The sequence below is a fragment of the Caretta caretta genome, chromosome 24 (assembly GCF_965140235.1).
Source record: "Caretta caretta isolate rCarCar2 chromosome 24, rCarCar1.hap1, whole genome shotgun sequence".
Taxonomy (NCBI): Eukaryota; Metazoa; Chordata; order Testudines; family Cheloniidae; genus Caretta; species Caretta caretta.
Window position 1 is genome coordinate 6627284 of NC_134229.1, and position 10933 is coordinate 6638216.

A 10933-nucleotide genomic window follows, 5' to 3' on the forward strand; every position below is an offset into this window, starting at 1 on the left:
CACACCTTGTTTAGGTAGATTTATAAAACAGTCATCAAGTTTCCTTCAAATACATATATTGTTTGTATTATGTTAGCACCCAAAGCATGCCCCTCCCACCCACCCACTCCCCAAGATCGGGGTCTCATTGACATAGACAAGAGGGGAAGGGGACTTGCCCAAGGTCACCCAGCTGATCAGTGGCAGCGCTGGGACTAGCATCCAGGTCTGCTGAGCCACTGGGCGGTGTCCTACTCTGTGGGTCACATGCCTTTCCCGCCAAGATAATCAAACAACAAGCAACGGTTAACAACAAACGCCCCGAGCCAATGGCAGACAAAGGACTCTTCCGCCGGCCTCTGTACAAACCTTCGCCAACCAAACTCCAACCAACCTCATCCAAAGGGCTGAGCACGGAGTGGGGCCTTTGAATAGCCATACGCATCGGGCCCAATTTTCCATTGCCCTGGCCTGACACAGTTATTCACCTCTGTGCAAAGTGCAACTGCATCAGAATGGGGATGTATCATATAGACTTCCCAAGAGGTGTTTGTTTATTTATTTAAAGTCCTTATCTGTCCCCCATTACCATGGTATCTGAGCACCTCGCAATCTTTGATGAATTTATCCTTGCCACCCCCCTGTGAGTTACAGCTGTGCTGTTAGCCCCATTGTAAAGATGGGGGAAACTAAGGCACGGAGCGACTAAGTGACTTGCCCAAGGTCATACAGGGAGTCTGTGGCAGAGCAGAGAATTGAACCTAGCTCCCCTCGGTTCAGGCTAGTGCCCTAACCACTATGTCATCCTACCTCTCAAAAACCCAGGACAATGAAGAATCTGACCCTGTGACTTGGGCCATTCCAGAGCAGAGGACACCTTGCCACTACGACTCCAGGGCTGATGGCTTATGTGCTTTGGCCAGCGGAGACCCAACTCACAAAAATATCTCTAGTCTGGACAGCACTAAAGCATGTGCGAGTCTCACTGAAGCCAGGGGGACTTAAGCATATGCTTAAAGTTTAGCACACACTTAAGTGCTTTCCTGAGTCAGGGCCCCTCCCCAGGGTACAAAGCCAGGAGAGACATTGCATCTGTTCCTGCTGCAAATGCCAGCTCAGCTAGTGCCCTCAGTAGAGAGGCCAAGGAGAATCAGCCACCCAGAGACCAGACTCCCCTCTGGTGCCTGCATTTCGGGGGGGGAAGGGCACACATGGGGCAGTGCAAGAGGAAGCTTGCAGTGCAGCTAGGCATGAGCTGCAGGGAAAGGCGGGCCCATCAGTCCCCACAGAGGAGGAGTGTGACATCATCCAGGATCTATGCAGGCTGCGAAATCCACCTCTGAAAAAAAAATTACCACCTTGGTTCTCATGCAGGGCTGAAGCCAGAGACTGACTTCCTGTTGAACTGAACGATCTTCCTGGGAGCCCAGGGAAATGGGGCAGGTGAAACTGACCAGCAAGGTCAGTTCACCGCAGCAGGTAACTATCCCAGCGCCTCTGCCCGGCCACTCACATCCACCCTGCTCAGACTGCAGCATCAAGGCCAGTTTGGAGGACTCCTGAACACATGGCTGCAGTCTCAGCAGGTCAACTCTGCAGCGCCTGGCGAATGATTGACAGTTCAACAACTGTCTCTGCAGAGACTCTGCTGCCCGTCAGCATGACAGCCGTGCAGGTGACATGGCCTCCGGTGAAGCATAATTGTGCAAGCAGGTGGGAAGAGATAGGGTAGACGGCTGGTGCAATGGCTTCCCCAGCCCTGGGTTCAAATCCCAGCTTTGACCACAAGTGAAATGGATTTGAGGAGTCTCAGCTTAAGGCCGCATCGAGACGGGAACCTTTTCTCTGGTATAACCTATGGTTTGAATTTAAACGGACATTGTTACACTGGCATTAACCCACTCGCCCATGTGGGCACACTTAATCCAGTACCAGAAGTTCAGTGGATGTCACCGGGGAAGGGCTGTATAATCTATCGGTATAATTAGGTAACATAGATCAGCCCTTGTCCTTAGGAGAGATTCACCCACAGCACAAAAATGTCCATATAGATTAGCACTGTGCCTCAGTACCAAGACACCATTCGTGCTATACAGCTTGGGGCTTATTTTTGCAGAAGATGGTTGACTTTCATGAGCACTTTCTATAGGCTTCTGTCAGACCATTGATTCAGGGCATCAAGCAAGCCTGCCGGATCTGAGGCAGTGACTTGGCAGATAGCTTTGTTGACAGAAGAGCTCGATAACAGAATGGAAAGCTGCAGCGAGATCTCAAACACGCTGATGACATGGTCTTGTTGGCTCACATTGGTGGGTCGCTGCAGCCAATGGCCCACCTGGTCAGGCAAGAAACAGGATGCATCAGTCTGGTTATTAATCCAGGTAAAAGTAAGTCCCCGGCCTTTACCATGGGACAACCTCCAGCTCTAGAGTATAAACAGCTCAGCATTAACCTGTCTGGATGGGACATGGAGCAGGTGACAACAGCCAAATACCTGGGCAACGTCATAGAGTGGGAGAGGATGCACAAAGGATGCGGATGTTCATATAGCACCAGTTGCTGCCCCGTTCTGGGCTATTCATCAGCCTTTGTGGGGACGCCGTGACATCAGGTTTGCTAGGAAGCTGTGGATCTACAGAACCGCAGTTATAGCCACTCGATGGCACGGCACTGAAACGCGGGTGCCGAGCAAGGCTGAAGAACACCAGGTGGCTGTTTATGATTCTTGCCGTCTTCATCAGCCTCTCCACAGTCAGTGGCAGGACAAGATCTGCAACAAGAACATCCAAAGCTGATCCCAGCAGCTGCCGCTGTAGTTCAGTTTCGGCAGCTTTCTCAGTATTATCAGGATGGAAGACCAAACGCGTTACAAAGCATGTGTGCCCAGGAATGCCGCTACGCAGCTGGAGATCACAGGTACACTAAAAGCTTTGGAGGCATGATAAGATCGCCAGTGACGGACATACATTGACCATCCAGTCAGACCACCTGAAGGACCTAGCTGGAGATCGATCCGGATGGTGTTTGATCTGCAAGAAGGCTACGTCCCTTTGCAATTTGTCTCGATGATGATGATACTTCTATTAGAAAGTTTTCCAAATTACACCAAGCTAGTTATACAGGTTGGTTATGCTGGTGTAACCTTGATGGAAACACTGTTTTAGTTTAGCTTAAACCCCTCCCCAAATATAAACTAAACCGAAAAAAGCCACTCTTACTGGCCTGGCCCACACATAGATTTTGCACCGATGTAAATGTAGGGGTATAATTTTTAGCAATGCAGCCTCTAGTGTGGATGCAGCTACACTGATACAAAGGTGCCTTATACCAGTGTACCTTATTCCCCTTCCATATGGGGATAACCTATACCAGTATAACTCCCTTTATATCAATATAACTGAATTCCACATTAAGGGATTTTACTGCTTCAACTATACTGGTGTAGCTAAGCATTACAACTTCCATGCATGGACAAAGCTTTATACCAGAACAAGAGTGTCCACACGGGGGTTATTCTGGTATCACAATCACTTCATTTCTTGATGCCTTTTCCTGGTTATACAGGATCAAAGTGCCCACAATTCTTTGCCACTCCTTCCAGTCCATGGCACTAGTTCACAGGCCATGGGAGTTCCAGGCCTTTTCAGACTACTACTGACAGATTCTTTCCATCGGATCCTCAGTCTTGCATGTCCTTTCTCGCTGTCCTCTTCCTCCCGTGTTTTCTTTGCTGGCTGTTCTCATCACACATCCAGTCTATCTCAAACCTGTGCTCTCCAGCCCCAAGTTCATCTTCCCCTGAATTTCTGCCATGGGCTCTGTTTACCTTCTGCTTGCCTGCCATTCTTACTATCTGTATCTTTCTTTCTTCCAGCTCTGTAAGACCAGCCGCTCCCCAACCATGGAGCGGGCAGGTACAAACACATGTGGCACCCACAAACTCCCATTTTAGGGGATACTGAAAAAGCCTTCCTGTGCAGGCAAGACCTTAGACTGAAGAGGTAAGGCAGAGGGACCAGTATCTTTTCCCCTCCTCTTCCACCAGAGAGGTTCACAGCAATGTGAGGAAAAGGCCAAATTCTCAGGCTGCAGGAAACCACAGTACATAAGAACATAAGAACGGCCATACCGGGTCAGACCAAAGGTCCATCCAGCCCAGCATCCTGTCTATTGACAGTGGCCAAGGCCAGGTTCCCCAGAGGGAGTGAACCTAACAGGTAATGATCAAGTGATCTCTCTCCTGCCATCCATATCCACCCTCTGACAAACAGAGTCTAGGGACACCATTCCTTACCCATCCTGGCTAATAGCCCTTAATGGACTTAACCTCCATGAACTTATCCAGTTCTCTTTTAAACCCTGTTATAGTCCTAGCCTTCACAACCTCCTCAGGCAAGGAGTTCCACAGGTTGAATGTGCACTGAGTGAAGAACTTCTTTTTATTTGTTTTAAACCTGCTGCCCATTAATTTCATTTGGTGGCCCCTAGTTCTTATATTATGGGAACCAGTAAATACCTTTTCCTTAGACACTTTCTCCACACCACTCACGATTTTATAGACCTCTATCGTACCCCCCCTTAGTCTCCTCTTTTCCAAGCTGAAAAGTCCTAACCTCTTTAATCTCTCCTCATATGGGACCTGTTCCAAACCCCTAATCATTTTAGTTGCCCTTTTCTGAACCTTTTCTAATGCCAGTATATCTTTTTTGAGATGAGCGGACCACATCTGTACGTAGTACTCAAGATGTGGGCATACCATGGATTTATATAAGGGCAATAAGGTATTCTCCGTCTTATTCTCTATCCCTTTTTTAATGATTCCTAACATCCCGTTTGCTTTTTTGACTTCCGCTGCACACTGCATGGATGTCTTCAGAGAACTATCCACGATGACTCCAAGATCTTTCTCCTGATTAGTTGTAGTTAAATTAGCCCCCATCATATTGTATGTATAGTTGGGGTTATTTTTTCCAGTGTGCATTACTTTACATTTATCCACATTAAATTTCATTTGCCATTTTGTTGCCCAATCACTTAATTTTGTGAGACCTTTCTGAAGTTCTTCACAATCTGCTTTGGTCTTGACTATCTTGAGCAGTTTAGCATCATCTGCAAATTTTGCCACCTCGCTGTTTACCCCGTTCTCCAGATCATTTATGAATAAACTGAATAGGATTGGGCCTAGGACTGACCCTTGGGGAACACCACTAGTTACCCCTCTCCATTCTGAAAATTTACCATTTATTCAAACCCTTTGTTCCCTGTCTTTTAACCAGTTCTCAATCCATGAAAGGATCTTCCCTCTTATCCCATGACAACTTAATTTACGTAAGAGCCTTTGGTGAGGGACCTTGTCAAAGGCTTTCTGGAAATCTAAGTACACTATGTCCACTGGATCCCCCTTGTCCACATGTTTGTTGATCCCCTCAAAGAACTCTAATAGATTAGTAAGACACGATCTCCTTTTACAGAAACCACGTTGACTTTTGCGCAACAATTTATGTTCTTCTATGTGTCTGACAATTTTATTCTTTACTACAGTTTCAACTAATTTGCCCAGTACTCACGGTAGACTTACTGGTCTGTAATTGCCAGGATCACCTCTAGAGCCCTTCTAGAACAACTTCACTTCCACCCAAGGGTCTCCAGATACTGTGTAAACATTCATAAAGCTTCCCAGCCGGTAGAGGAGTATTATCACCATCTTACAGATGGGGAAACAGAGGCAAGGGAGTCACAATTGAGGTGAGTCATCAGAGCTGCCTCATGGCCCAGGACTAGAATAGCAGGGGGTGCTGCAGGTTGTATTTGAAGGGCATCAGCATGTGGAGGGGGGTGTGGGGAAGAACCCCAGGACTTGAATAGCAGGGGAGCTGTGGATTGGTACTGAGGCATCGGCAGAGAAGAATTGTGAGTCAGGATTAGGGTGAAATGGCAGTGCTGTGTAGGGGCCCAGGGATAGCGTGGGGGGGCGTCTATGGGTCATGATCAAGGAGCTACAGCAGAATCAGTCTGGGGGAAAGGTTAGAACTGTCAAGTCCTTTAGCCCTGAAGTGTAGGAACTTACATAAAAACAAAGTTCTACAACGCCTAATGGGCACAGAAACATTTCCATTCAGTTTAAACCTCATGGGATGAAAAACAGGGGAGCTGGTTTCTTCTTAATTAACTTTTCCTCCTGGGTGCCAGAAACACTCAACTATGCTAGCACTGGAGAAGCAGAAAGCGAACCTGACAAGGCCTAGCCCTCTCCTTAAAGCAGGATTAGGCACAAGGGTGGAATGTATGTGCGAAATAAAAAGAAATCACTCCGCACTGGTCTGTTAACGCAAACAGTAAAACTCCCGTCAGACTCACTGAGAGCAGAGTCTGGCCAGCACTGAGCGATGCTGCAAATCCCACCTTAGGGATTAATCAATAACAGACTCCTAGAAAGGGAAGGTTGGAAGGAACCTCACCTCGTTTATGCCCCTGTGCTGAGGCAGGACTCCACAGCTCTTTTCAGGCGTAGATATCAAAGCACTTTTACAAAAGAGGTTGGCTTCATTATCCCCGTTTTACGGATGGGGAAACTGAGGCACAGAGAGTAGATGTAACTTGCCCATTGTCACCCAGCAGGCCAGTAACAGAGCCAAGGATAGAACCCAGCTCTCCTGCACCCCAGTCCTGTGCAGTAGTTACCAGGCCAAAGGAAAATACCCAAACAAACCTGTGGAGTTCTCTGGTACCTTGGGCAAGTGCCTTCATGGGGAGAATATACCAGGTACTACAGGGCCCCTTAATCTAGCGGGGAAAGGCAGAACAAGAAGCAATGGCTGGAAGCTGAAGCCAGACCAATGGAAGTTAGGAAAAAGGTGTCAATTTTTAACAGGGAAGGTGACTAATCAGTGGAACAAACCGCCAAGGGAAGTGGTGGATTTTCCATATTTTGAGGTCTTCAGATCCAGACTGCATTCCTCTCTGGACGACGCTTTAGCCAGACACAGGTTATTAGGCTGAATAGAGGGGTAACCAGGGGAAATTGTCTGACCTGTGTCAGGGCTGGCCTTAAAAATCTATCCCTGTATTACATCTATCAGTCAAGCCACCAGATGAACTTTCACACTAGGCTCCACTGCCCTTTGCTGTTACGCCCCCATGCCTTTCTCCGTACATCTGTCCTGCCAGCACCTCAGAGCAGGCACCTTTCCCGCCTCACACGTGTCACAGCGATTGATAGAGTCTCTGCCCAGGTCAAACACCGCGCAGATGGTGACAAGTCCGTTCGGTTCTCAGGGCTCTGAATCTGACCTCACTTAGGCAGGGCGGGATAAAGGGACATCCCCACGACTGTCCATTGAATCGGGGGCAAGCTGGTTTAAGCGAGGGGAGAGCCAGACCACGGTGGGTAGGAAGAGGCTGATCATTTAGTTGGGGATTAGTCCTGCTTTGAGCAGGGGGTTGGACTAGATGACCTCCTGAGGTCCCTTCCAACCCTGATATTCTACGATTCTACACCCCTATACTGCAGCCCTGAGTGGTTTCTGGTGACTTCCCAACCCAGAGAACACTGAGAGCCAATAGTGTTTGTTCTGCCATCGGTATCTGAAATAGCAGCAGCGGGGAAGAGGCCGTGAGGAAAGGCCCACGCCCAGGAAATGGATGTTGGTATAAAGAGATTCTCTCCCTTCAAGTCAGCTCCATTCTATCCCTGACAGGTCGAGTGGTCCGATCCACGGATGGGGAGCCAGGAATGCTGGGTTCTGTTCCCGACCGAAAGGGCATGCGGTCGAGTGGTTTGATCCAGCGATGGGGAATTCAGGACGCATGGGTCCTATTGCTAGCACTGTCAGAAACCCTCCTTCCCACGCAGCCACCTCCTTACCTGCTCCCTGCGCCCATACACACGGAGAGGTGGCCTACCCCCCAGTGGTGCCAGACAACAATACGATCCGCGTTGCCACCAGTTACGCTGGTGAAACGGGCTCTAACTGGGGGGGAAGGCACACTCTGACCAGAGCCAGCTAGTCACGCCTACAGCTTCGCCGATCCTGAGCGCCACGTCAACAAATGGAGCGAAGACCCAGCAAGTCCCCTTCTCCCTTGTCGAGTCCCTAAGTGTACAGCTGCGACGCAGCAAGTCCGCACTCCCGCAGCCCACTTTTAAGATGCAGTTAAGCAGCGGCGAAGGCTATTAAAGATGGAATCACTGCCCCAGCTCATGCCATATGCCGTTTATTACTCATCCTGGGATTCCCCTAAGAAGCTTTTATCATCAGAAACTGCAGCAGCATTTTATTGCTCTTCTATCCGTTATTATTTGTGGCTGTGTAAATACCACGGTCTTGCTGGAGATTAAACAAGGATCTCAGGCCATCCGTATAGATCTGTTGCCATTCAAGGATGTGGAGATGCTGGAATGGGACTCAGGAGGTTTATTAAAGGTTGTGTCACCTAGGAGCCTCAGTCAAGGATCAAGTGCCAATTATGCCGGGCGCTGTACATTTTTATGACTATTAGGAGCATTACTGGAGCACCTACAAGTCCGTCTTGGCTCAAGATCCCACGGCGCTAGGCGCTGTACAAAGAAATGGTCCCTGCCCCAATGAGCAAGCACTCTAAGGAGATCCAGGTTCAATTCCTGGCTCTGCCACAGACCTGCTATGTGGCCTGGGGAAAGTCACTTAGCCCAAGGTTTCAATAAGTGACTGGCCATTTGGGAGAGTCTAACACCAGATGCTTTAAAGGAGCCCTGAGGTCCAGATGCTGGGTCCTCACCACTTCCTGAGCATCAGACCCTTTGAAGGCACCTCACATGGGGCACCCAGGAGATCACTCTGGAACATCTTGGCCTCTCCTGGGCTCCCCATCTGTAAAACAGGGATAATAAATCTGCTACTTAGATTTCGAGGGCCGGCTTTTTCCAAAGGTGCCAGTGGAAATCAATGGGAGTTAGTAGGAGTCTAAATAGTGTTAAGCTCTGGGGCAGGGACTGTCTCTAGGCAACACAGTGAGGCCTTGATCTCTCTTGGGGCTACCAGAATATACATAATAATGAAAGTTGGATTAAGGGGGAGGGGGGACAGACAGCCCTGAAGGTCCTTGGGGATTCTGAGATCAGGGCCAGGCAGAGCAGCAAGGGGGCTGGCTCCCTACACAGGCTCACTGGGTCAGCCTGCCTCAACCCTGCCCTTGCGGGGATGGGAGGGGATTTCAATCCTTGGCTGACACCTTTGTGGGAAGCCTCAGTAGAGAGCCTCTCCATTAGTTACCAATTGTTCAATGGCCACTGGGGACCAAATTGAGACAGACACACACACACACAAACTCATCTCGCACAGGAATTTATTTCCATTGCGGGGGGTGGGGGGGTTGGAGGCAGGAGGGGAAAAAAACATTTCAGCTAGGATCTGTTTGAAAAGAATCATTTTCCACCCATTTTGCCAAGTCTGTTGGTAGCCTTAACAACCACCTCCCTGAGTGGCAGGCTGTGAAATTAAATCCAACTGTACCGTAAATGGCACCAAATTACAGGCTGTAATTGTCCTACTGCCTGGGCCCTTTCAGAGCTTTCATTGTATGGCATTTCGGCTTCTCAGAACTGAAGAATACAAACAGAGGAAGCAGACGCTTTGATGGGCCTCTGCAGAGCAGCCACGGCTGTGAGGAACACGGCTGTTACGGGGGACTGCAGGACTGGTTAAGCACCTGCATTGCAAGGTGATATTAGATATAAGAGATATTAAAGATTAGGGCAGCACAGACCTGATACAGTGAATTATCAAAGATGCCAGGTGGGGGCAGGAATAGGAGAGGATCCATTCTTGGGCTAAGTGACTTTCTCCAGGCCACGCAGAAGGTCTGTGGCAGAGCCTGGAATTGAACCCAGATCTCCTTAGCGTGCTTGCTCTAATGGGACATGGAGACTTTCTAGGCTGCAGATCTAGCCCATGTTTATTGTGACTGAAGTTTATCTCTGGCTCCTGGCTGATGGGCAGTCAGTTGCTGGGATCAAGCTAGCGTGTGAGGAGATCCCTCTCTTCCGGGCTCTGGGGCAGATATAAATCAGGGAAGATGCATCGTCAGAGAGCGCTGCCTTTGGAAGAAAAGCCCATCACGCAGGCAGAGTTGTACTGCAGATTGAATTAAAGGGCGGCCAGTTGAGAAATGATACAGGGAAATGTACCATCGAGTCATGGATTCTAAAGCCAGATGGGATCATCTAGTCTGACCTCCGCAGGCCAGAGAATTTCACCCAGCTACCCCTGCATGGAACCCAATCACTCATTTTTTGACTCAAGGGTCACTTCCAGAAAGGCAGCCAGCCTGGATCTGAAGCCCTCAAGAGATGGAGAATCTACCACCTCCTTTGGCAGTTTGATCCAGTGGTTAAAGATTTGTGCCTTATTCCTAATTTGAATTTGTCTGGCTTTAACTTTCAGCCCTTGGTTCTTGTTCTGCCTCTTCCTGATAGATTATATTAGGGAGCCCTTTGGTTCCTGGTATATTCTCCCCGGAGGATAGTTAGTTATAATCGGTGCAACCCCTGGAGTGGACATGGTTACACCAATATAGCTTATTCCCCTTCCCAGACAGCAATGAGCTATGCAAGCATAAGCACTTACCGCTGTATCTGCATCCCCAGGCTGGGTAGGGAATCCTACTGCTTCAACTATACCAGTCCAGTTAAAATAATACAATGTGTTTGTGTACACACAGCCCTTAATGACACACAACCACAGCACAGAGGAGAAAAGGCAAGCCGTATAATCACAGTCCCAAGGATCAGTGGTAGATACTCTCTTTCAAAACCCACGCATAGATAGAATCACACTCACCAAGCACCTCTACTCCGTCTCAGCTCAGTGCCTATAAACCAGTGGCTCTGGAGGCCGGGCCATTAGGCCGTGAGCTAGCTCAGGTGTAACTTGATAGCTAGCTCTTCAATGGACACATCTGGTGCTGGATGCAGGTG